Below are 23,696 nucleotides of genomic sequence, written 5' to 3'. Positions count from 1 at the left end.
TACCAGCCCTTGGAAAGAGTGCCCTACTTAATCTCACACCTCCACCCTATCCCCTTAACCCAGTAACCCCAGCTAACCTTGGAAACCAAGGGCAATTTATCATGGCCAATCCACCTGACCTGCACATCTTTGGACTGTGGGAGGAAACCGGAGCACCCAGAGGAAACCCACGCACACACAGGGAGAACGTGACCCAAGCTGGGAATCGAACCTGGGATCTTGGAGTGTTAAGCAGCAGTGCCGCCCAGCTTAACAAAATTCTCACTTGTTTCTAAATTCCTCCATGGGTCTTGCCCCTTCCTGACCTTCCTCCAGCTTCGTAATCTCACCACCACCCCCAGGTGGCGCTGTGGTTACTCACAGCGTCAGGGACCCGGGTTCGATTCCAGTCTCGGGTGACTGTGCGGAGTCTGCACGTTCTCCCCGTGTCTGTGTGGGTTTCCTCCGGCTGCTCCGGTTTCCTCCCACAGTCCAAAGATGTGCAGGTTAGGTGGATTGGGCATGATCAATGCGATCGGTCGCAGCGATGGGGCAGGGAGATTGGGACTGGATGGAGGATCTTTCGGAGGGTCAGTGAAGACTCGATGGGCCGAAGGGTCTCCTTCTGCACTGTAAGGATAATAATCTTTATTATTGTCACAAGTGGGCAGCAAGGTAGCATAGTGGTTAGCACAGTTATTTCACAGCTCCAGGGCCCCAGGTTCGATTCCCGGCTTGGGTCACTGACTATGCGAGGTTTGCACATTCTCCCCGTGTCTGTGTGGGTTTCCTCCAGGTTCTCCAGTTTCCTCCCACAGTCCAAAGTTGTGTGGGTTCGGTGGAGTGGCCATGCTAAATTGACAGTGTCTAAACAGGTTAAAGTGGGGGTTACGAAGATAGGGTGGAGACGTGGGCTTGAGTAGGTGCTCTTTGTAAGGGCCGGTGCAGACTCGATGGGCCAAATGGCCTCCTTCTGCACTGTAAATTCTATGATTCGATAAGTAGGTTTACATTAACACTGCAATGAAGTTACCGTGAAAAGCCCCTAGTCGCCACACTCCGGTGCCTGTTCGGGTACACGGCGGGAGAATTCAGAATGTCCAATTCACCTAACAAGCACGTCTTTCGGGACCTCTGCCAACTCCAGCCCTGGGGCCTCCGGGGGTGGAGGATCAGTCTCCAGGACACTTCAATGTGCAAACCTGGAGAAAAATACTGCTCTCCAGTTCTGCCACATTTTGTGCACCCCCAGATTCTAATCACTCCTCAAATCTCTCCACCTATTGTGCTCTTTAAGACTTACCTGTCTGACCAAAGGGCAACACCTGCCTAACATATGTGACCCTCCACCCCCATTAAAATCTGGTTTGATAATCCTCCAGGGAAGAGTTTGATAACGGCGCTAAATGAATTCAGTTTGTGCCTATCCGTTATTGATGTGTTCTTTCTGAGTGGCCAATTAGAGTAAGTGCTCCTTGCATTCTCTCTCTCTCTCTCTGTGTCTCTGTCTCCACGCCCACCCCAGGCTGTCAGCACTCACTGGCAGCTCAGAGGGTCAGGAGCTGAGGGAGGGACTGGATTTGAACTGGTTGCCGCACTGAGGCGGCCCAGCCCCAGCCTCAGACAAGGGGAATAGCAGCCAGCAGCAGCCCATCCCCTCCTGGCCAGCACCACAGCCGCCGATCGCTCACCCTCAGCCATCACCTTCAACTGGAGCTGCCGGAGACTGGGGGCAGCTGGCAGCCACACAGCAGGTTGGTGTCACCCCCCGGGGGGGGGGGGTAGCTCGGTTACCCGGAGGGCGAAGCTCGGAGTCTCTCAATTGCTTCAGTCTCAATAACGCCCCGAATCTCCAAATGCAGAGAGAGAGAGAGAGGGCGCATGCTGGGGGTCTGAAATCAGGGAAAGAATCTGCCCAATCCTCCAGATAGCTTCTGGAAATGATCCTGATTTACCCCCTGTGGTTCACTTTACCCCCCCCCCCCCCCCACCCACCTTCCCCGGGGTCCCCTTTACTCCCTGATATCTCTATATAGCCCCTGACATTTCTATACACCCCTGAGATCTCTGTACACCCTGAGATCTCTATACACCCCTGAGATCTCTGTGTACCCTGAGATCTCTGTATACCCTGAGATCTCTGTACACCCTGAGATCTCTGTACACCCTGAGATCTCTGTACACCCCTGAGATCTCTGTACACCCCGAGATCTCTGTACACCCCGAGATCTCTGTACACCCTGAGATCTCTGTACACCCCTGAGATGTCTATACACCCCTGAAATCTCTGTACACCCTGAGATCTCTGTACACCCCTGAGATCTCTGTACACCCTGAGATCTCTGTACACCCTGAGATCTCTGTATACACCCTGAGATCTCTGTACACCCTGAGATCTCTGTACACCCCTGAGATCTCTGTACACCCCCGAGATCTCTGTACACCCTGAGATCTCTGTACACCCCTGAGATGTCTATACACCCCTGAAATCTCTGTACACCCTGAGATCTCTGTACACCCTGAGATCTCTGTACACCCTGAGATCTCTGTACACCCCTGAGATCTCTATACACCCCTGAGATCTCTGTACACCCTGAGATCTCTGTACACCCTGAGATCTCTGTACACCCTGAGATCTCTGTATACCCTGAGATCTCTGTACACCCTGAGATCTCTATACACCCCCGAGATCTCTGTACACCCTGAGATCTCTATACACCCTGAGATCTCTGTACACCCCCGAGATCTCTGTACACCCTGAGATCTCTGTACACCCCCGAGATCTCTATACACCCTGAGATCTCTGTATACCCCTGAGATCTCTGTACACCCTGAGATCTCTGTACACCCCTGAGATGTCTATATACCCCTTTATATCTCTATATACCCCTTGAGGCGATTTAGCCCCGTGCTAAACAACCCCTCTGCTAAACAGTCCCTTTATTTACCCTCTGAGATCTCTTTACACCCTGAGATCTCTGTACACCCCCTGATATCTCTATATATACCCTGATATCTCTATATATACCCTGATATCTCTATATATACCCTGATATCTCTATACACCCTGACTTCCCTATATATCTCCTGAGATCTCTATATAGCCCCTGAAATCTCTGTACAGCCCCCGATATCTTTATATACTCCCTGATATCTCTATATATACCCTGAGATCTCTGTATATACACCGAGATCCTTTTACACCCCATGTGGTCCCTTATACCCCCTAAAATCTCTAGATACCCCGGCCCTGAGGTCTCTCACTAGCGCTGTCCCCAGCAGCCAGTCTGATGCTCTGCCTCAATCTCCAGCGTGTATTGTTATTGGGAAGGATAACCTTGAAAAGGTTTGAATCATTTCTCACGTTGGATCCCAGTCTCCTCTGCCCGGTTCAATGTGGAGGACACTCCGGCGAATGCCCGAGGGTGGCTGGGCAACCAGGGAGGGTGTTGGGGAGGGGGGGGGGGGTGGTTGGCGGCGAGCTGCCTGTTCAGGTGGCTGGGGACAGGGGAAAGTGCCTCCAGGCTGGAGGCTCCGAGCACCCAGCATTTGGCCGGTTAGCAAGCCGCCTGCCGCAGTGTTGCGGTGAGGAAGAGTCTGTCCCGGGGAGGGTTCTGTCTGTGGGGCTCTTGGGGACTTTACAAATAGCCACAGTTTACACCACAGTTATCTCAAAATGTGAAACTTAATGAGGCTGCTGTAAAACATTAGAATGGTTCAGAATTATTCCCCAGTGTTTTCGAGTTGCAGAATCATGCGCATTTTTTTAGAAACTTGTGGATTATTTTAGAATCCTGCAGATTGTTTTAGAATCTTGTGGATTCTTTAGAATCCTGCAGACTGTTTTAAAATCTTGTGAATTGTTTTAAAATCGTGTTGCTTGTTTTCGAATCAGCAGATTGTTTTCCAATCTTGTGGTTTGTTTTGGAATATTGTGGATTGTTTTAAAACCATGCGGATTGTTTTAGAATTTTGTGGATTGTTTTAGAATCACGCAGATTGTTTTAGAATCATGCGGATTGTTTTAGAATCATGCAGATTGTTTTAGAAACTTGTGGATTGTTTTCAAATCTTGAGGTTTGTTTTGCAATCTTTTGGTTTATTTTTGAATCTAGTGGTTTGTTTTAAAATATTGTAGTTTGTTTTAGAATCTTGCAGATTGTTTCAGAATCTTGTGGATGGTTTTAAGATCCTGTAGCTTGTTTCGGGATCTTGTGGTTTATTTCAGAATCTTGTTGTTTGTTTTAAAATCATGCAGATTGTTTTGAAATCTTGTGGGTTTTTTTGGAATCTTGAGGATTGCTTAGAATCATGTGGTTTGTTTTAGAATTTATTGGTTTGTTTTAGAATCGTGTGGTTTGTTTTAAAATCTTGTCGTTTGTTTTAGAATCTTGCATGGCTTGTTTTGGAATCTTGTAGTTTGTTTTGAAATTATACAGATTGTTTTAAAACCTTGTGGATTGTTTTAGAATCTTGTGATTTATTTCAGAATCGTGTGGATTGTTTTAAAATAATGTGGTTTGTTTAGAATCTTGTGGATTGTTTTAGAATCTTGTGGATTGTTTAGAATCATGTGGTTTGTTTCTGAATCTTGTAATTTGTTTTAGAATCATGTGGTTTGCTTTAGAATCTTGTGGTTTATTTCAGAACCTTGTGGATTGTTTCTGAATCTCGTGGTTTGTTTTAGAATCTTGTTTGCTTTAGAATCTTGTAGTTTGTTTTAAAATCATGCCGCTTGTTTCAATATCTTGTCGATTGTTTTGGAATCATGTGGATTGTTTTAAAATTATGCAGATTGTTTTAAAACCTTGTGGATTGTTTTAGAATCGTGTGGATTGTTTTAAAATCATGCAGATTGTTTTAAAATCTTGTGGTTTGTTTTAGAATCTTGCATGGCTTGTTTTGGAATCTTGTAGTTTGTTTTAAAATCATACAGATTGTTTTAAAATCTTGTCGATTGTTCTGGAATCGTGTGGATTGTTTTAAAATTATGCAGATTATTTTAAAACCTTGTGGATTGTTTTAGAATCTTGTGATTTATTTCAGAATCTTGTGAATTGTTTCAGAATCTTGTGGATTGTTTTAAAATAATGCAGATTGTTTTAGAATCTTGTGGTTTGTTTTGGAATCTTGTGGTTTGTTTTAGAATCTTGTGGTTTGTTTTAAAATCATGCCGCTTGTTTTAATATCTTGTGGATTGTTTTGGAATCATGTGGATTGTTTTAAAATCATGCAGATTGTTTTGGAATCTTCTGGGTTGTTTAGAATCATGCAGATTGTTTCACAATCTTGTGGTTTGTTTTGGAATCTTCTGGGTTGTTTAGAATCATGCAGATTGTTTTAAAAACGTGTGGATTGTTTGGAATCTTGTGGATTGTTTTAAAATCTTGTGGATTTTTTTAGAATCTTGTGGATGTTTTAGAATCATACAAATTGTTTTGGTATCATGTGGATTGTTTTAGAATTGTGTGGATTGTTTTAGAACCTGTGCATTTTTATAGAATGATGCGGATTGTTTTTGAATCTTGTAGTTTGTTGTAGAATCTTGTGAATTGTTTCAGAACCTTGTGGTTTGTTTTACAATCATGCAGATTGTTTTAGAATCGTGTGGTTTGTTTTAGAATTGTGTGGTTTGTTTTCGAATCTTGTGGGTTTTTTAAAAGTCTTGTGATTTGTTTTGGAATCTTGTGGTTTGTTTTGGAATCTTGTGGATTGTTTTAAAATCTTATGGATTGTTTTAGAATCTTGTGATTTGTTTTGGAATCTTGTCGATTGTTTTAGAATCATGTGGTTTGTTTTAGAATCATGAGGGTTGTTTTATAATCTTGTGGATTGCTTTAGAATCATGTGGATTGTTTTAGAATCTTGTGAATTGTTTTAGAACCATATGAATTGTTTTAAAATCATGCAAACTGTTTTAGAATCATGTGGATTGCTTTAGAACCTTGTGGATTGTTTTAGAATCATACGAATTGTTTTAGAAACATGCAAATTGTTTTAGAATCATGCAAATTGTTTTAGAATCATGAGGATTGTTTTAGAATCATACGAATTGTTTTAGAAACATGCAAATTGTTTTAGAATTATGCGGATTGTTTTATAATCTTGTGGTTTGTGGTTTGATTTAGAATCTTGTGGATTGTTTTGGAATCATGTGGATAATTTCATAATCTTGTAGTTTGTTTCAGGACCTTGTCGAAGGTATTAGAATGTATCAGGTGATATTTGATTGTTGCAGATGGCTTTAGAATCTTATGGACGGTCTTATAGTGACTTGAGCAATCAATTATCCACTGCATTTATCCTGTCCATTTTAATTATAAATTCCCAACTTTAATTAACCCCCCCCCCCCCCCCCCCCCACACACAACTGGTGAATCAATTAATTTTGGGAACAATTTGCTTCAATCATTTAGTCAACTTGCTGATTTTTCTTCAATTTTCTATTCGGTCATCAAAATGTTTCCTTTTTAATAAAACAAAACAACTACCTCAACTGGAGTTATAGAGTTTTACAGTAAAGAAAGAGGCCATTTGGCCCATCATGGCTGTACCAGCCATCAAGCACCTATCTATTCTAATCTATTCTAATCCCATTTACCAGCACTTGGTCCATAGCCTTGTAAGCATTGTGGTATTTTAAGTGCTCATCTAAATGTTTCTTAAATATTGTCAGGGTTCCCGTCTCTACCACCCTTTCAGGCCGAGAGTTCCAGATTCCCACCACCCTCTCGGGCAGCACGGTAGCACAGTGGTTAGCACAGTTGCTTCACCGCCCCAAGGTCCCAGGTTTGATTCCCGGCTTGGGTCACTGTCCGTGCAGAGTCTGCACGTCCTCCCCGTGTGTGCGTGGGTTTCCCCCGGGTGCTCCGGTTTCCTCCCACAGTCCAAAGATGTGCAGGTTAGGTGGATTAGCCGTGCTAAATTGCCCATGGTGTCCAAACAGGTTAGGTGGGGTTACGGGGATAGGGGTGGAGGTGTGAGCTATCCAAGGACCAGTGCAGACTAGATGGGCCGAATGGCCTCCTTCTGCACTGTAAATTCTACGATTCTATGAAAAGGTTTTTCTTCAAATCCCCTCTGAATCCCCTGCCCCTTACCTTCAATCTATGGCCCCCTGGTTAGTGACCCCTCTTCTCAGGCGAAACATTCTTTCCTCTCCACCCTATCTATGTTCCTCAAAACTTGGTTCACCTCAATCAGGTCCATCCCTCAGCCTTCTCTGCTCTCAGGTGAACAACCCCAGTCTACCCAGCCTCTCTTCCTGGCTGAAACACTCCAGCCCAGGAAACATCTGGGTGAATCTCCTCTGCACCCTCCCCAGTCTTAATGGTTTAAGTGCCCGATACCCAGAACTGTTATGTTGCCAGAGAGCAGAGCCATGTTTCTATCTATTGTTTTAACCATGTTTAAGTGCCGTCCTGGTTATGTAATAGATTTGTGCAGCATGACCCATCAACCTCCTTTTTAATTATCACTGTCGTCATGTTCAATTCAAGAAGCACTCCTCTTTTGACTCCACAGTTCTCTATTAATTATTGCACAGTGATCTACATTGAGTTGCATCTGCCCCCTATTGATCCAGTCACCTCTATGCTTTAAATATGCTGTGCGATATTAGCACAGGAACACTTGTTCATCCATTATTCACACAATTATTTCTGCTTTGCAGAAGTATCACAGTCGAGAAATAAATAAGCAACTGCTGTAAGTATGAAGCAGTTAAACCCATTTAAAAATCAACAAACAAGTTAAAATACTAGACAGAGTAAAGACGCCATAGTCCCAGATGGCCGTAGGCTGCTTTCCCCTTTAAGGGGGGAGAGCTGACTGGTGGTGATTTAGTTAGTGTCTCACTAACTTGATAAGACATGATGTGGAGATGCCGGTGTTGGACTGGGGTGAGCACAATAAGAAGTCTTACAAACACCAGGTTAAAGTGCAACATGTTTGTTTCAAACACGAGCTTTCGGAGCACTGCTCCTTCCTTCACCTGAAGTAGGGCAGTGGATGTTGTCTATATGGACTTCAGTAAGGCCTTTGACAAGGTCCCTCATGGCAGACTGGTACAAAAGGTGAAGTCACACGGGATCAGGGGTGAGCTGGCAAGGTGGATACAGAACTGACTAGGTCATAGAAGGCAGAGAGTAGCGATGGAAGGGTGCTTTTCTAATTGGAGGGCTGTGACTAGTGGTGTTCTACAGGGATCAGTGCTGGGACCTTTGCTGTTCGTAGTATATATATAAATGATTTGGAGGAAAATGTAACTGGTCTGATTAGTAAGTTTGCAGACGACACAAAGGTAGGTGGAATTGCAGATAGCGATGAGGACTGTCAGAGGATACAGCAGGATTTAGATCGTTTGGAGACTTGGGCGAGAGATGGCAGATAGAGTTTAATCCGAACAAATGTGAGGTCTAATGCAGGTAGGGAATATACAGTGAATGGTAGAACCCTCAAGAGTATTGAAAGTCAGAGAGATCTAGGTGTACAGGTCCACAGGTCACTGAAAGGGGCAACACAGGTGGAGAAGGTGGTCAAGAAGGCATACGGCATGCTTGCCTTCATTGGTCGGGCATTGAGTATAAGAATTGGCAAGTCATGTTGCAGCTGTATAGAATCTTAGTTAGGCCACACTTGGAGTATAGTGTTCAATTCTGGTTGCCACACTACCAGAAGGATGTGGAGGCTTTAGAGAGGGTGCAGAAGAGATTTACCAGGATGTTGCCTGGTATGGAGGGCATTAGCTATGAGGAGCAGTTGAATAAACTCAGTTTGTTCTCACTGGAACGACGGAGGTTGGGGGACGACCTGATAGAGGTCTACAAAATTATGAGAGGCATAGACAGAGTGGATAGTCAGAGGCTTTCCCCTAGGGTAGAGGTCAATTACCAGGGGGCATAGGTTTAAGGTGCGAGGGGCAAGGTTTAGAGGAGATGTACGAGGTAAGTTTTTTTACACAGTGCGGGTTAGGTGGATTGGCCATGCTAAATTGCCCGTAGTGTCCTAAAAAGTAAGGTTAAGGGGGGGTTGTTGGGTTACGGGTATAGGGTGGATACGTGGGTTTGAGTAGGGTGATCATTGCTCGGCACAACATCGAGGGCCGAAGGGCCTGTTCTGTGCTGTACTGTTCTATAGGGTAGTGGGTGCCTGGAACTCGCTGCCGGAGGAGGTGGTGGAAGCAGGGACGATAGTGACATTTAAGGGGCACCTTGACAAATACATGAATATAGATATAGATATAGAACAGTACAGCACAGAACAGGCCCTTCGGCCCTCGATGTTGTGCCGAGCAATGATCTCCCTACTCAAACCCACGTATCCACCTTACACCCGTAAACCAACAACCCCCCCTTCCCTTAGCCTTACTTTTTAGGACACTACGGGCAATTTAGCATGGCCAATCCACCTAACCCGCACATCTTTGGACTGTGGGAGGAAACCGGAGCACCCGGAGGAAACCCACGCACACACGGGGAGGACATGCAGACCCGCACAGACAGTGACCCAGCGGGGAATCGAACCTGGGACCCTGGAGCTGTGAAGCATTTATGCTAACCACCATGCTACCATGCTGCCCCCATAGGGATGGTATGGGAATAGGGGGCTACGGACCCAGGAAGTGTAGTAGATTTTAATTAAGACGGGCAGCATGGTCGGCAAGGGCCGAAGGGCCTGTTCCTGTGCTGTACTTTTCTTTGTTCTTTAACCTGTGGGCCACCACACCTCAGGCAAGAGGCAAGGTTGAGAGAACCTCATGAATAACCTGAGCCGGTACGGGGGATTGAACCCACGCTGCTGGCCTCGCTCTGCATCACGAGCCAGCCGTCCAGTTCCTCCCACTGTCCAAAGATATGCAGGTTAGGTGGATTAACCGTGATAAATTGCCCTTAGTGTCCAAATAGGTTAGGTGGGGCTCCTGGGTTACAGGGATAGAGGGGGATGGGGTGGAGGTGTGGGGCATAAGTGGGGTGCTCTTTCCAAGGGCCGGTGCAGACTCGTTGGGCTGAATGGTTTCCTTCTGCGCTGTAAATCTACCCTGTCCAATCATGTTCACATTTTGTAAGTTTCTATGAGATCCCCTCTCAATCTTCTAAACTCCAATGAATATGATCCTAACCGATTTAGTCTCTCCTCATGTGACAGTCCCACTGTCCCAGGAATCAGCCTGGTAAACCTTCACTACACTCCCTCCATAGCAAGAACATCTGTCCTCTGATAAGGACACCAAAACAGCACACAATACTCCAGGTGTGGCTTCACCAATTTAAGACATTGCCGCTCAAATGTTGCCCATTTAAGACAGAGATGAGGAAGAATTTCTTCCTTCAGAGGGGTAGAGCATCTATGGAATTCTAAAGCACAGAGAGCGGTAGAGGCCGGGTCGTTAAGTATGTTTAAGGCTAGGGCGGGACGTGGTGCAGTGATTAGCACTGCGACTGCGACGCTGAGGACCCGGGTTCGAATCCCGGCCCTGGGTCATAGATCATAGAATTTACAGCGCAGAAGGAGGCCATTCGGCCCATCGAGTCTGCACCGGCTCTTGGAAAGAGCACCCTACCCAAGGTCAACACCTCCACCCTATCCCCATAACCCAGTAACCCCACCCAACACTAAGGGCAATTTTGGACACTAAGAGCAATTTAGCATGGCCAATCCACCTAACCTGCACATCTTTGGACTGTGGGAGGAAACCGGAGCACCCGGAGGAAACCCACGCAGACACGGGGAGGATGTCCATGTGGAGTTTGCACATTCTTCCCATGTTTGCGTGGGTTTCCTCCCACAGCCCAAAGATGTGCAGGTTAGGTGGATTGGCCGTGATCAACTCCCCCTTAGTATCCAAAAGGTGGGGTTACGGAGATAAGCCGGAGGCGTGGGCCTGGGGAGCTCTTTCTGAGGGTCAATGGGCCGAATGGCCTCCTTCTCACTGTGCGGATTCTATGATTTGACCTCTGTGCATTTTTGTGAGAAATCAGGAATTAGGAGCAGGAATCGGCCATTCAGCCCCTCGAGTTTGCGCCTTTCCGCTATTTAACAGGATCAGAGTTGATCTGATTGAGGCCCCAACTGCACATTCATGACTGTCCCCATAACCTGTGATTCCCCTGTTGATCAAAAATCTGCGTGACTCAGTCTGGGAATATATTCAGTGTTCGAGCTTCCATAGCTCTCTGTGAGAGAGAAATCATTCCCTCGTCTGAAATCGCAGAGCCGGAAATTTTAAACCACGTTCCCCAATTCTAGACTCCGCCACCCCCCCCCCCCCCCACCCCCCCGGCCGCCCTGACGGGGGGACATATCCTCTCAGGATCCTCCCTGCGCTCGCAGCCCTGGGGAAAGACCAGACTATCAAACGGGACTCTGTGACAATCTGGGGCCTCAGCGGGAAGGCCCCGGCCAAGGCCGCTCTCAGTCCCGTCTCCTGCAATGAGAAGCTCGGCTCGTTCGAACTCCTCAGTGCAGGAGGAGACGCCATTTCAAAATGGTGACCCGATCTCTCGACCCCCCCCCCCCCCCCCCCCGACACGGCCCCTGGACCACCAAAGCGCCCACCCAGAAGGGGGTCCTCGGGCACCGTCGTACCACCTCCCACAGGCAGGGGAGCCCTGGGCCCGATCCTTGGGATGGGCACAATGCCAGCTTGGCAGTGTTGAGGCGTCACCAGCAGTGCCCGGGTGCCACCCTGTTGGCGGCCAATCACCCGGGGGCCTCCGATCCTCTGGGAGGACCCCCCACCCCCGCCCCCCAAGTGTAATTCCGCCTGGTCCCCGGTTTGTGGGGAACTGTACTGAATGGCACTCGCCTCATTTCTCTGAGGCGAAAGGGGTTCAATCCCCAACGGTAGGTCAGGGAGCCGCGTATCAGTGAGACTGGGCGGGATCCCCAACCCCTCGGGTAGGTCAGGGAGCCGCGTATCAGAGTGAGACTGGGCCGGATCCCCAATACCTCGGGTAGGTCAGGGAGCCGCGTATCAGAGTGAGACTGGGCGGGATCCCCAACCCCTCGGGTAGGTCAGGGAGCCGCGTATCAGAGTGAGACTGGGCGGGATCCCAAACCCCCCGGGTAGGTCAGGGAGCCGTGTATCAGAGTGAGACTGGGCGGGATCCCCAACGCCTCGGGTAGGTCAGGGAGCCGTGTATCAGAGTGAGACTGGGCGGGATCCCCAACGCCTCGGGTAGGTCAGGGAGCCGTGTATCAGAGTGAGACTGGGCGGGATCCATATCGCCCCGGGTAGGTCAGGGGGAGCCGCGTATCAGAGTGAGACTGGGCGGGATCCCCAACCCCACGGGTAGGTCAGGGAGCCGCGTATCAGACTGAGACTGGGCGGGATCCCTAATCCCTCGTGTAGGTCAGGGAGCCGCGTATCAGAGTGAGACTGGGCGGGATCCCCAACGGTAGGTCAGGGAGCCGCATATCAGAGTGAGACTGGCCGGGATCCCCAATACCTCGGGTAGGTCAGGGAGCCGCGTATCAGAGTGAGACTGGGCGGGATCCCCAACCCCTCGGGTAGGTCAGGGAGCCGCGTATCAGAGTGAGACTGGGCGGGATCCCCATCGCCCCGGGTAGGTCAGGGAGCCGCGTATCAGAGTGAGACTGGGCGGTATCCAGATCCCCAACGCCCCGGGTAGGTCAGGGAGCCGCGTATCAGAGTGAGACTGGGCGGGATCCCCAACCCCTCGGGTAGGTCAGGGAGCCGCGTATCAGAGTGAGACTGGGCGGGATCCCCATCGCCCCGGGTAGGTCAGGGAGCCGCGTATCAGAGTGAGACTGGGCGGGATCCCCAATGCCCCGGGTAGGTCAGGGAGCCGCGTATCAGAGTGAGACTGGGCGGGATCCCAAACCCCCCGGGTAGGTCAGGGAGCCGTGTATCAGAGTGAGACTGGGCGGGATCCCCAACGCCTCGGGTAGGTCAGGGAGCCGCGTATCAGAGTGAGACTGGGCCGGATCCATATCGCCCCGGGTAGGTCAGGGGGAGCCGCGTATCAGAGTGAGACTGGGCGGGATCCCCAACCCCACGGGTAGGTCAGGGAGCCGCGTATCAGACTGAGACTGGGCGGGATCCCATCGCCCCGGGTAGGTCAGGGAGCCGCGTATCAGAGTGAGACTGGGCGGTATCCAGATCCCCAACGCCCCGGGTAGGTCAGGGAGCCGCGTATCAGAGTGAGACTGGGCGGGATCCCCAACCCCTCGGGTAGGTCAGGGGGAGCCGCGTATCAGAGTGAGACTGGGCGGGATCCCCAACCCCACGGGTAGGTCAGGGAGCCGCGTATCAGACTGAGACTGGGCGGGATCCCCAACCCCACGGGTAGGTCAGGGAGCCGCGTATCAGACTGAGACTGGGCGGGATCCCCATCACCCCGGGTAGGTCAGGGAGCCGCGTATCAGAGTGAGACTGGGCGGTATCCAGATCCCCAACGCCCCGGGTAGGTCAGGGAGCCGCGTATCAGAGTGAGACTGGGCGGGATCCCCAACCCCCCGGGTAGGTCAGGGAGCCGCGTATCAGAGTGAGACTGGGCGGGATCCCCATCGCCCCGGGTAGGTCAGGGAGCCGCGTATCAGAGTGAGACTGGGCAGGATCCCCAACGCCCCAGGTAGGTCAGGGAGCCGCGTATCAGAGTGAGACTGGGCGGGATCCCCAACCCCTCGGGTAGGTCAGGGAGCCGCGTATCAGAGTGAGACTGGGCGGGATCCAGTTCCCAACGCCCCGGGTAGGTCGGGGAGCCGCGTATCAGAGTGAGACTGGGCGGGATCCCCAACGCCCCGGGTAGGTCAGGGAGCCGCGTATCAGAGTGAGACTGGGCGGGATCCCCAATGCCCCGGGTAGGTCAGGGAGCCGCGTATCAGAGTGAGACTGGGCGGGATCCCCAACCCCTCGGGTAGGTCAGGGAGCCGCGTATCAGAGTGAGACTGGGCGGGATCCCCAATGCCCCGGGTAGGTCAGGGAGCCGCGTATCAGAGTGAGACTGGGCGGGATCCCCAACCCCACGGGTAGGTCAGGGAGCCGCGTATCAGACTGAGACTGGGCGGGATCCCATCGCCCCGGGTAGGTCAGGGAGCCGCGTATCAGAGTGAGACTGGGCGGTATCCAGATCCCCAACGCCCCGGGTAGGTCAGGGAGCCGCGTATCAGAGTGAGACTGGGCGGGATCCCCAACCCCTCGGGTAGGTCAGGGGGAGCCGCGTATCAGAGTGAGACTGGGCGGGATCCCCAACCCCACGGGTAGGTCAGGGAGCCGCGTATCAGACTGAGACTGGGCGGGATCCCCAACCCCACGGGTAGGTCAGGGAGCCGCGTATCAGACTGAGACTGGGCGGGATCCCCATCGCCCCGGGTAGGTCAGGGAGCCGCGTATCAGAGTGAGACTGGGCGGTATCCAGATCCCCAACGCCCCGGGTAGGTCAGGGAGCCGCGTATCAGAGTGAGACTGGGCGGGATCCCCAACCCCTCGGGTAGGTCAGGGAGCCGCGTATCAGAGTGAGACTGGGCCGGATCCCCAACGCCCCGGGTAGGTCAGGGAGCCGCGTATCAGAGTGAGACTGGGCGGGATCCCCAACACCCCGGGTAGGTCAGGGAGCCGCGTATCAGAGTGAGACTGGGCGGGATCCCCAACCCTCGGGTAGGTCAGGGAGCCGCGTATCAGAGTGAGACTGGGCGGGATCCCCATCGCCCCGGGTAGGTCAGGGAGCCGCGTATCAGAGTGAGACTGGGCAGGATCCCCAACGCCCCAGGTAGGTCAGGGAGCCGCGTATCAGAGTGAGACTGGGCGGGATCCCCAACCCCTCGGGTAGGTCAGGGAGCCGCGTATCAGAGTGAGACTGGGCGGGATCCAGTTCCCAACGCCCCGGGTAGGTCGGGGAGCCGCGTATCAGAGTGAGACTGGGCGGGATCCCCAACGCCCCGGGTAGGTCAGGGAGCCGCGTATCAGAGTGAGACTGGGCGGGATCCCCAATGCCCCGGGTAGGTCAGGGAGCCGCGTATCAGAGTGAGACTGGGCGGGATCCCCAACCCCTCGGGTAGGTCAGGGAGCCGCGTATCAGAGTGAGACTGGGCGGGATCCAGATCCCAACACCTCGGGTAGGTCAGGGAGCTGCGTATCAGAGTGAGACTGGGCCAGATCCCCAACCCCTCGGGTAGGTCAGGGAGCCGCGTATCAGAGTGAGACTGGGCGGGATCCAGATCGCGACGTCTCGGTAGATCCCGTTACATCCCATGAGGCACGGCAGGCAGAGTAAATCCCTGGAAAAAGCATATCCTGGCTGCGTCGCTCCCGGTTCAGGCGGGATGCGACCAGTAGGTAACGCCCTTTATTAAAGAATCAATCAAGTGTACCTTCTCTGAAATGTTTCAAATGCAATCTTATCCCTTCTTTTAAAATTTAGAGTACCCAATTATTTTCTTTTCCAACAATTATATTCTTTTCCAATTTCAGGGGCAATTTAGTGTGTCCAATCCACCTGCCCTGCACATCTTTGGGTTGTGGGGGTGAGACCCACGCAAACACGGGGAGAATGTGCAAACTCCACACGGACGGTGACCCAGAGCCGGGATCGAACCTCAGCGCCGCAGTCCCATTGCTAACCACTGCGCCACACGCCGCCCCATCTTATCCTTTCTTAACGAATTGAACACAGTGGGCGCGATTCTCCGATTGCGGGACAGAGTGTCCGTGCTGTCGTGAACACCGTCGCGTTTCACGACGGCGCGAAAGGGGCGCGGACAGTACCGATTCCGGCCAGCACGGCGCTGGAGCGGTTCATGCCGCTTCAGCCTCACTTCCTGGCGTGAACTGGGGGCAGTGCCAACCCGCGCATGCGCTGTTGGGCCGCGCCAACCTGTGGATGCACGGGGGGACTTCTTCAACGCCCCGGCCCCGACGCAACATGGCGTGGGGGTTAAGGGGCCGGCCGCGTAATAAAATAGGGCCGGGGCTGGGAGAGGCCTGCCCACCGAATGGTGGGCCCCTATCACGGGCCAAACCCCATCAGTGTTCGCCCCCCCCCCCCCCCCCCCCCCCCCCAGGCTGCCCCCCGACCCTATGCGCAGATTTCCCACCGGCTGCGAGTAGATGTGAACGGCACCGGCAGGACTTTGCCGTTTCCGTGCGACCACTCATAGAACATAGAACATAGAACGATACAGCGCAGTACAGGCCCTTCGGCCCTCGATGTTGCACCGACATGGAAAAAAACTAAAGGCCATCTAACCCAGACAATTGCTGACTTTTATCCATCCACTTAATTTTTAAGATTTCCTGTCTCTCCATCATTTTGTTTATAGCTAACAAGGACAACCTGTAACCTCTTCTCACTCACAGACTGCACATTATTCCACAGTGGACAATGATCTAGAACATAGAACATAGAACGATACAGCGCAGTACAGGACCTTCGGCCCTCGATGTTGCACCGACATGGAAAAAAACTAAAGGCCATCTAACCTACACTATGCCCTTATCATCCATATGCTTATCCAATAAACTTTTAAATGCCCTCAATGTTGGCGAGTTCACTACTGTTGCAGGTAGGGCATTCCACGGCCTCACCACTCTTTGCGTAAAAAAACCACCTCTGACCTCTGTCCTATATCTATTACCCCTCAATTTAAGGCTATGTCCCCTCGTGCTAGCCACCTCCATCCGCGGGAGAAGGCTCTCGCTGTCCACCCTATCTAACCCTCTGATCATTTTGTATGCCTCTATTAAGTCACCTCTTAACCTTCTCTCTAACGAAAACAACCTCAAGTCCATCAGCCTTTCCTCATAAGATTTTCCCTCCATACCAGGCAACATCCTGGTAGAATTATTTCATAGAATTTACAGTGCAGAAGGAGGTCATTCGGCCCATTGAGTCTGCACTGGCTCTTGGAAAGAGCACCCTACCCAAGCCCCTACCTCCACCCTATCCCCATAACCCAGAAACTCCACCCAACACTAAGGGAAATTTGGACTCTGACGGCAATTTATCATGGCCAATCCACCTAACCTGCACATCTTTGGACTGTGGGAGGAAACCGGAGCACCCGGAGGAAACCCACGCACACACGGGGAGGATGTGCAGACTCCGCACAGACAGTGACCCAGCGGGGAATCGAACCTGGGACCCTGGCGCTGTGAAGCATTTGTGCTAACCACAATGCTACTGTGCTGCCCATTAAGGCCGGAGAAATGGCGGTCCGGTCACGGACTCGCCGCACCAAACACGCCGGTGCGAATGGCGCCGATTCTCCGCTCCTCGGAGAACCGCCTGTCGGCGTCGGACTGGCGCCGCGGGGAAAAATGGCGGGAACGGCGATTCTCCCATAGGGCGCGGCACGGGAGAATGGCGCCCCCAAAGTCTCAGAGGCTGCTTTCCCCTTTCGAGGGGGAAAGCTGACTGTTGGTGATTTAACCTCAGGATCACCACACCTCAGGCAAGATGGGGAAGGTGGGGCCTTCATGGACAAGCTCAGCCGGTACGGGAATTGTACCCGCTTGGCTATGCTCTGCATCATGAACCAGCTGTCCAGCCAACTGAGCTAAGCTGGGCCCCCGCCAAGTGTGGCACTTATATTTTTGGTCATAGTATCATCGAATCCCTACAGTGCAGAAGGAGGCCATTTGGCCCATCGAGCTCTGAAAGAGCACCCTACCAAGGCCCCACAGTGGGGGGGGGGGGGTTACTGGGTTATGGGGATAGGGCGGAGGTGTGGACCTTGGGTAGGATGCTCATTCCAAGAGCTGGTGCAGACTCGATGGGCCGAATGGCCTCCTTCTGCACTGTAAATTCTATGAAATTCTATGAAACCCTACCTAACCTGAATATCCCCAGGACACTGAGGGCCAATTTATCACCACCCAACCTGCACATCTTTGGACTGTGGGAGGAAACCAAAGCACTGCTAACTGTGCTTCAGATCTCAAATTTATTGATGAGCAAATATATTTCTGGAAGTTTCTGGAGCCTGTGAGGTTCCCAATGTACTCCGGTCGCTGTACAGGTTCCCGTTTTCTTTTGCCACATTCGTTGCTGTTTTGAAATGTCAACTATCACTGGATCTGAATATTCTCTCGATCCTTGGGATGGACGATCACTTGAGATTCTGGAGGAGCTTGACGGGGGAGGGGGGCGGGGGGGGGGGGGGGTGCGGGGGGCGCTGAGAGACTGTTTCCTCTTAACTGGGGGAGTCCAGAACATGGGGGAGGAGGGGGGGGGGGGGGCACAGTGTCAGGATAAGACGTCAAACATTTTGGACTGAGATGAGGGGAAATATCTTCAATCAAAGAGTTGTAAATCGTTGGAATTCTCTCCCCCAGAGACCGGTGAATACTCCATCGCTGGATACATCTAAGTTTGGGATAGTTAGACATTTGGCCTCTCAAAGAATATGGGGAATGCATGGGAAAGTGGAGTCAAGGAAGTAAATCAGCCACAATCGCGTGAAATGTTGGAGCTCAAATGGCCGTATGGTCTACTCCTGCTCCGACGGAGACACGGTAGCACAGTGGTTAGCACCATTGCTTCACAGTGCCAGGGACCCGGGTTCGATTCCCGGCTTGGGTCACTGTCGGTGCGGAGTCTGCACATTCTCCCCGTGTCTGCGTGGGATTCCTCCGGGTGCTCCGGTTTCCTCCCGCAAGCCCCAAAAGATGTTCTTGTTAGGTGAATCGGACGTTCTGAATTCTCCCTCTGTACCCGAACAGGCGCTGGAGTGTGGCGACTAGGGGCGGTAAATTCATTGCAGTGTTAATGTGGTGAATGTATAATTCACACTGTGTATCACTGTGTCCCTGTGGGCTCCCTCTGTGAGCCGTTGCGCGGCTCTGCCCACGGGGGGAAGATGAGGAGCATGTACAGGGCTCCAGCCTTGGCTCCGCCCATGGCTCCTCCCACAACCGGAAGTATAAAGTGCTGCGGTCTTGCGAGCCTGCCCTCAGTTCATCTGGTCGCAGGCAGGCTCAGTTGTAAGTCGATTAAAGCCACAGTTTACTTCTACTCGTGTCTCTGAGTGAATTGATGGTCGCATCAGTTAATATAAGCCTACTTGTCACACTAATAATGATTATCATGTATCTTACATCCTGGCATTCTTATGATCCTCAAGACTGTTCCTAGATATTTCTGGAAGATGAGCAGGGCAGGATGGGAAGGAACTGATGGTGGAGCGTCAGGGTGAGAAATGCCTTAACCATTATCACGGAGGAATGTGGTCAGGGTGGCAGGGAGAAGACTCTTGACATGAATTTGAAAGATCGTTTTTTGCCGTGCCCAACTAATTGGCTTTGGCAGTGGGCATTTGTTCACCAGGCCTGTCGAAAACTGAGGTGCCAACCAGGGTTGGCAGTGTGATTGCCTCTGGACAAGTAATCCGGAGACCCAAATATAGATAAATGAGAGGTGGTGCATTTGGCAGGAAGAATAAGGAGGCCATGTTTTCCTTGGAAATCGTGGATCAAGACGAGTTGAGGAACAGATCGAGTCCCGGATATCGAGATACACCACTTACAAACAAAGCATGGTTTTTTTTGGATAGAATGGATAAACAGAGAAGTTACATGAAACTTTATATTATATTTAAGTTATATTATCCAGGAAATATGATGGAATACTCTCCACTTGCCTGGATGTGTTCAGCTCCAAGAACAATCAAGAAGCTCAAATCCATCCAGGACAAAGCAGCCCCACTTGTTGGCATCCCTTCCACAAACATTCACTCCCTCCACCACCGACGCACATTTGCAGCCGTGTGAACCGTCTACAAGGTGCACTGCAGGAACTCATCAAGGCTCCTTTGACAAGACCTTCCAAACCAGCTGCCTCTACTGCCGAGAAGGCCAAGGCCAGTTAATACGTGGGAACAGCAAGTTCCCCTTTGTTAAAAACCTCCCCCTCTCCATTTTCTCAAAGGAAAAAAGGGAGCTCAGTGGTTAGCACTGCTGCCTCACAGCTCCAGGGTCCTGGATTCAATTCCAGCCTTGGGTGACTGAATGTGTGGCGTATGCATGTTTTCCCCGTGTCTGCGCGGTTTCCTCCCACAGTCCAATGATGTGCGGGTTAAGTGGATTGGCCATATACAATTGCCCCTTAGTGTCCAAAAGGTTAGGTGGGGTTGCTGAGTTTCGGGGACAGGAGGTGTGGGATCAAGTAGTTCTCTTTCTAAGGGCTAGGTGCAGACTCGATGGGCCAAATGGCCTCCTTCTGCACTGTTAATTCTATGATTCTATAAATCACTCACCATCCTCTCTTGGAAATGTATTGGCCGTTCCTTCATTGTCACTGTGTCAAAACCTTGGAATACCATTCCTAACAGCACAGTGGGTGTACCTACACCACACAGACTGCAGCGGTTCAAGATGGCGGCTCAAGGGCAATTAGGGATGGGTAACGTTGGTGGTCATGGAGGAGTCTGGAAAGGAGAATCAATAAATGGTTTCTTTCCAAGAGGGAAAGTATTTACAAGTAACAGTCCCCAGGGCCAGTCTGGCCGACTCGGCAGCTCGGCGCCTACCTGGGCCGCCTTTAATGGCAATGGGCTAACTTACCTTCTGATGGGCCTCCGCCCCTCAGTGAGGGTGCTCGTACTCCAGGGGAAGATTAATCGGGTCGTCCCCGTAGGTCTCATGGGGATTATAACAGTAATAAATGCTGGTTTAGCCAGCGAAACCCACATCTGTCAAAAAACTATAAGACTATCAAACTTTGGTTAGATCACACATGGAGTACTCTGCACAGGTCTGGTTTTCATTATATAAAAAGGACATCCTTACCTGATCGGAGTGTAACAGCTGGATTCTCCGCTGACCGAAGCCAAGAGAGAACCGTGATCGGGCGGAGAATCCAGTGTTAGGGAAAGAAAATGGGATTGGTGCCCGTTTCCAATGCTGCAGGTGGCAGCATTGAGGCTCGTGCCCCTCACCAGCAGGATGATGCAGATGGGGTTTAGCTCAGGTGGCTGGACACCTGGTTTGTGATGCGGAGCGAGGTCAGCAGCGGGGGTTCAATCCCCCGTGCCGGCTGAGGTTATGCATGAAGGCCCCGTCTTCCCAACCTCGCCCCTCAGGTTAAATCACCGCCAGTCAGCTCTCCCCCCTCAAAGGGGAAAGCAGCCGATGGTCACCTGGGACTTTGGCGACTTTACATCCTTGCTGAGGTGCGGGGCCCAGAACTGACCCCAGTGACTCTCCTGGAGAGTCTGGCCAAGAGTCTGAAGGACTGGACAATCAGAAATTCCTTCTGAGCCGGAATGTGTGGCCTGAACGGACAGTGGCAGCAGATCCAGTCGTGTCCTTCAAACAGGAATTGGGGAAAAAATCTTGACAAGGGACAACGGGGAAGGATCCGGGATGACTGGAACTAATTGGATATCTTGTTCAAAGAACCAGCCACCAGAACGATGGGCCGAATGGCCACTTTCCATGCTGGATAATTCTATACAGGAAATTTCAGGAGCAAAAAGGAGGCATTATTTTGGGGTTGTCAGGGTTGCCATAATCAGCCAAGCTGTCAGAGCGCCTGGATGCCTCCAACACTTAACTTGGCAACATTTTGGTGTGTGTGTAATCCTCTCCGTAGAGTTCATAGAATCCCTACAGTGGAGAAGGAGGCCACTCGGCCCATCGAGACTGCACCGGCCCTATGAAAGAGCACCCTACCTAGGCCCACACCCCCGCCCGATAACCCCACCTAACCCGCACATCTTTCTGGACACCTAAGGGGCAATTTAGCACGGCCAATCCACCTAACCTGCACATCTTTGGACTGTGGGAGGAAACCGGAGCACCCGGAGGAAACCCACACTCAGACGGGGAGAACCTGCAGACTCCACACAGACAGTCATCCGAAGCTGGAATTGAACCCAGGTGCCTGTCGCTGTGGATTGCCAATGCCAACCACGGTGCCACTATGTTAGCAAGTCACTTCTGATTATACTCCGACTGGCATTACAATGCGCAGCTTTCATGGGCTTCCTGAAACCCCCATGGAAACCAAAATGAGAAAATGAAACAGCAATTGTCAGTAAATTCCGTGTCCTCTGTGACAGCAGAACATCCCCAGTGTACACAGCTGTACACAGCTGTACACAGCTGCTCCCAGATCTCTGGCTGGGAAAAACTCTGTTGAGACGATTCGAGTTGAGGATAATCGGTGTGCAGGGCTGGATTCTTCATTCCCCAACGGGATTGATGCACCATCGATTGGACACGAGACGAAGATGTGATCCAAACAAAAGGCTTTAATGCACAAGATGTGTGTCCGGCAGCAGACGTACAGACGAATGGCCGACTGCCGGGAAGCACGGGTTCTTATATCCCGCCTTGTAGGCGGAGCCACCTACCTCTCAGCCAATTGGCTGAGAGGCACATGACTTACCCGGGCCAATGAGCAGTGAGTCCTCTGCACCAATAGCAGCTCACTTCTAAGGTACCGTAATACCCCTAGTCATACTACCACAGGGATTTCCCATTAAAGCCACCCCACGGTGTCGGAATGCCCGTGGGCGATGGAGGCAGGAAATGAAAATCCCAAAGGCCAGAGAATCCCGACCTCAATATTGAGACTCAAGGTCAGGATGGATGGGGCTGCAGCTCCTTCAGGTTGCACCGTGGACCAGCGAGAAGGGGCAGTGGAGGGGGGGGGGGGGGTAGCAGAGAGGAGAGACAGTGGAGGGAGCAACAACAGGGACAAGGGGCAGCAGAGGTGGGGGAAGCAGGGAGCAAAGAAAAGCTGGGGGGAGCAAAAAAAGGGGCAACGATGCGATGTTGGGGCGCAGCAGTGGGGAGAAGGGTCAGGCTGAAGGGGTTGAGCTCGCATGAGGCACCCCCAGGGAACACGATGGAGAGGCAGGGGGCTAAGCTTCGTTGCATTTTTGGAAAGTCTGGAATTGCCATGTGAGATGATGGGAGACATCTGCAGCCTCTGGGATGAAGACCTGCTGAAGCCCAAAGATATGCGGGTTTGGTGGGGCTTGTGGGGATAGGGCAGGGGAGTGGGCCTGGGCAGGGTGCTCTTTCAGAGGGTCGGTGCAAACTCAATGGGCCGAATGGCCTCCTTCTGCACTGTCGGGATTCTATGCATCTATAAACCCAGTGGTCATACATTACCAATGGCTGCAAGAATCACCCACCACCTTCAACAACCTTCCATGGCCTTGACATGGAGAAGTCCAGGATATCCCAATCGGGAACTGCTCGGGAACAGAAGACAAGACGATCGCTGGGTCACCGCGCTCGCTCCAGACCCCGCTCGCTCCACACCGCGCTCGCTCCAGACCCCGCTCGCTCCACACCGCGCTCGCTCCACACCCCGCCCGATCCACACCGCGCTCGCTCCATACCGCGCTCGCTCCACACCCCGCTCGCTCCACACCGTGCTCACTCCACACCGTGCTCGCTCCACACCCCGCTCGCTCCACACTGCGCTCGCTCCACACCGCGCTCGCTCCACACCGCGCTCGCTCCACACCGCGCTCGCTCCACACCGCGCTCGCTCCACACCGCGCTCGCTCCACACCGCGCTCGCTCCTCACCCCGCTCGCTCCACACCGTGCTCACTCCACACCCCGCTCGCTCCACACCGCGCTCGCTCCTCACCCCGCTCGCTCCATACCGCGCTCGCTCCACACCCCGCTCGCTCCACACCCCGCTCGCTCCACACCCCGCTCGCTCCACACTGCGCTCGCTCCACACTGCGCTCGCTCCACACCGCGCTCGCTCCACACCGCGCTCGCTCCACACCGCG

The 23,696-nt window shown here is 51.9% G+C and overlaps 1 protein-coding gene across 1 annotated transcript in view; it reads left to right on the top strand.

Moving 5' to 3' along the window:
* Positions 1-1,505: 1,505 nt before the first annotated feature.
* LOC119956598 (GTP-binding protein Rhes-like) overlaps positions 1,506-23,696 on the top strand; it is a 36,329-nt gene continuing 14,138 nt past the window's right edge. The window contains exon 1 of the mRNA XM_038783931.1: positions 1,506-1,733. The gene's annotated coding sequence lies outside the window, so the exon portion shown is untranslated. The remainder of the gene's footprint in view (positions 1,734-23,696) is intronic.

The sequence above is a fragment of the Scyliorhinus canicula genome, chromosome 23, assembly GCF_902713615.1.
Source record: "Scyliorhinus canicula chromosome 23, sScyCan1.1, whole genome shotgun sequence".
In the NCBI taxonomy this organism is placed as follows: domain Eukaryota; kingdom Metazoa; phylum Chordata; class Chondrichthyes; order Carcharhiniformes; family Scyliorhinidae; genus Scyliorhinus; species Scyliorhinus canicula.
This window is presented reverse-complemented; position numbering and strand designations above follow the sequence as displayed.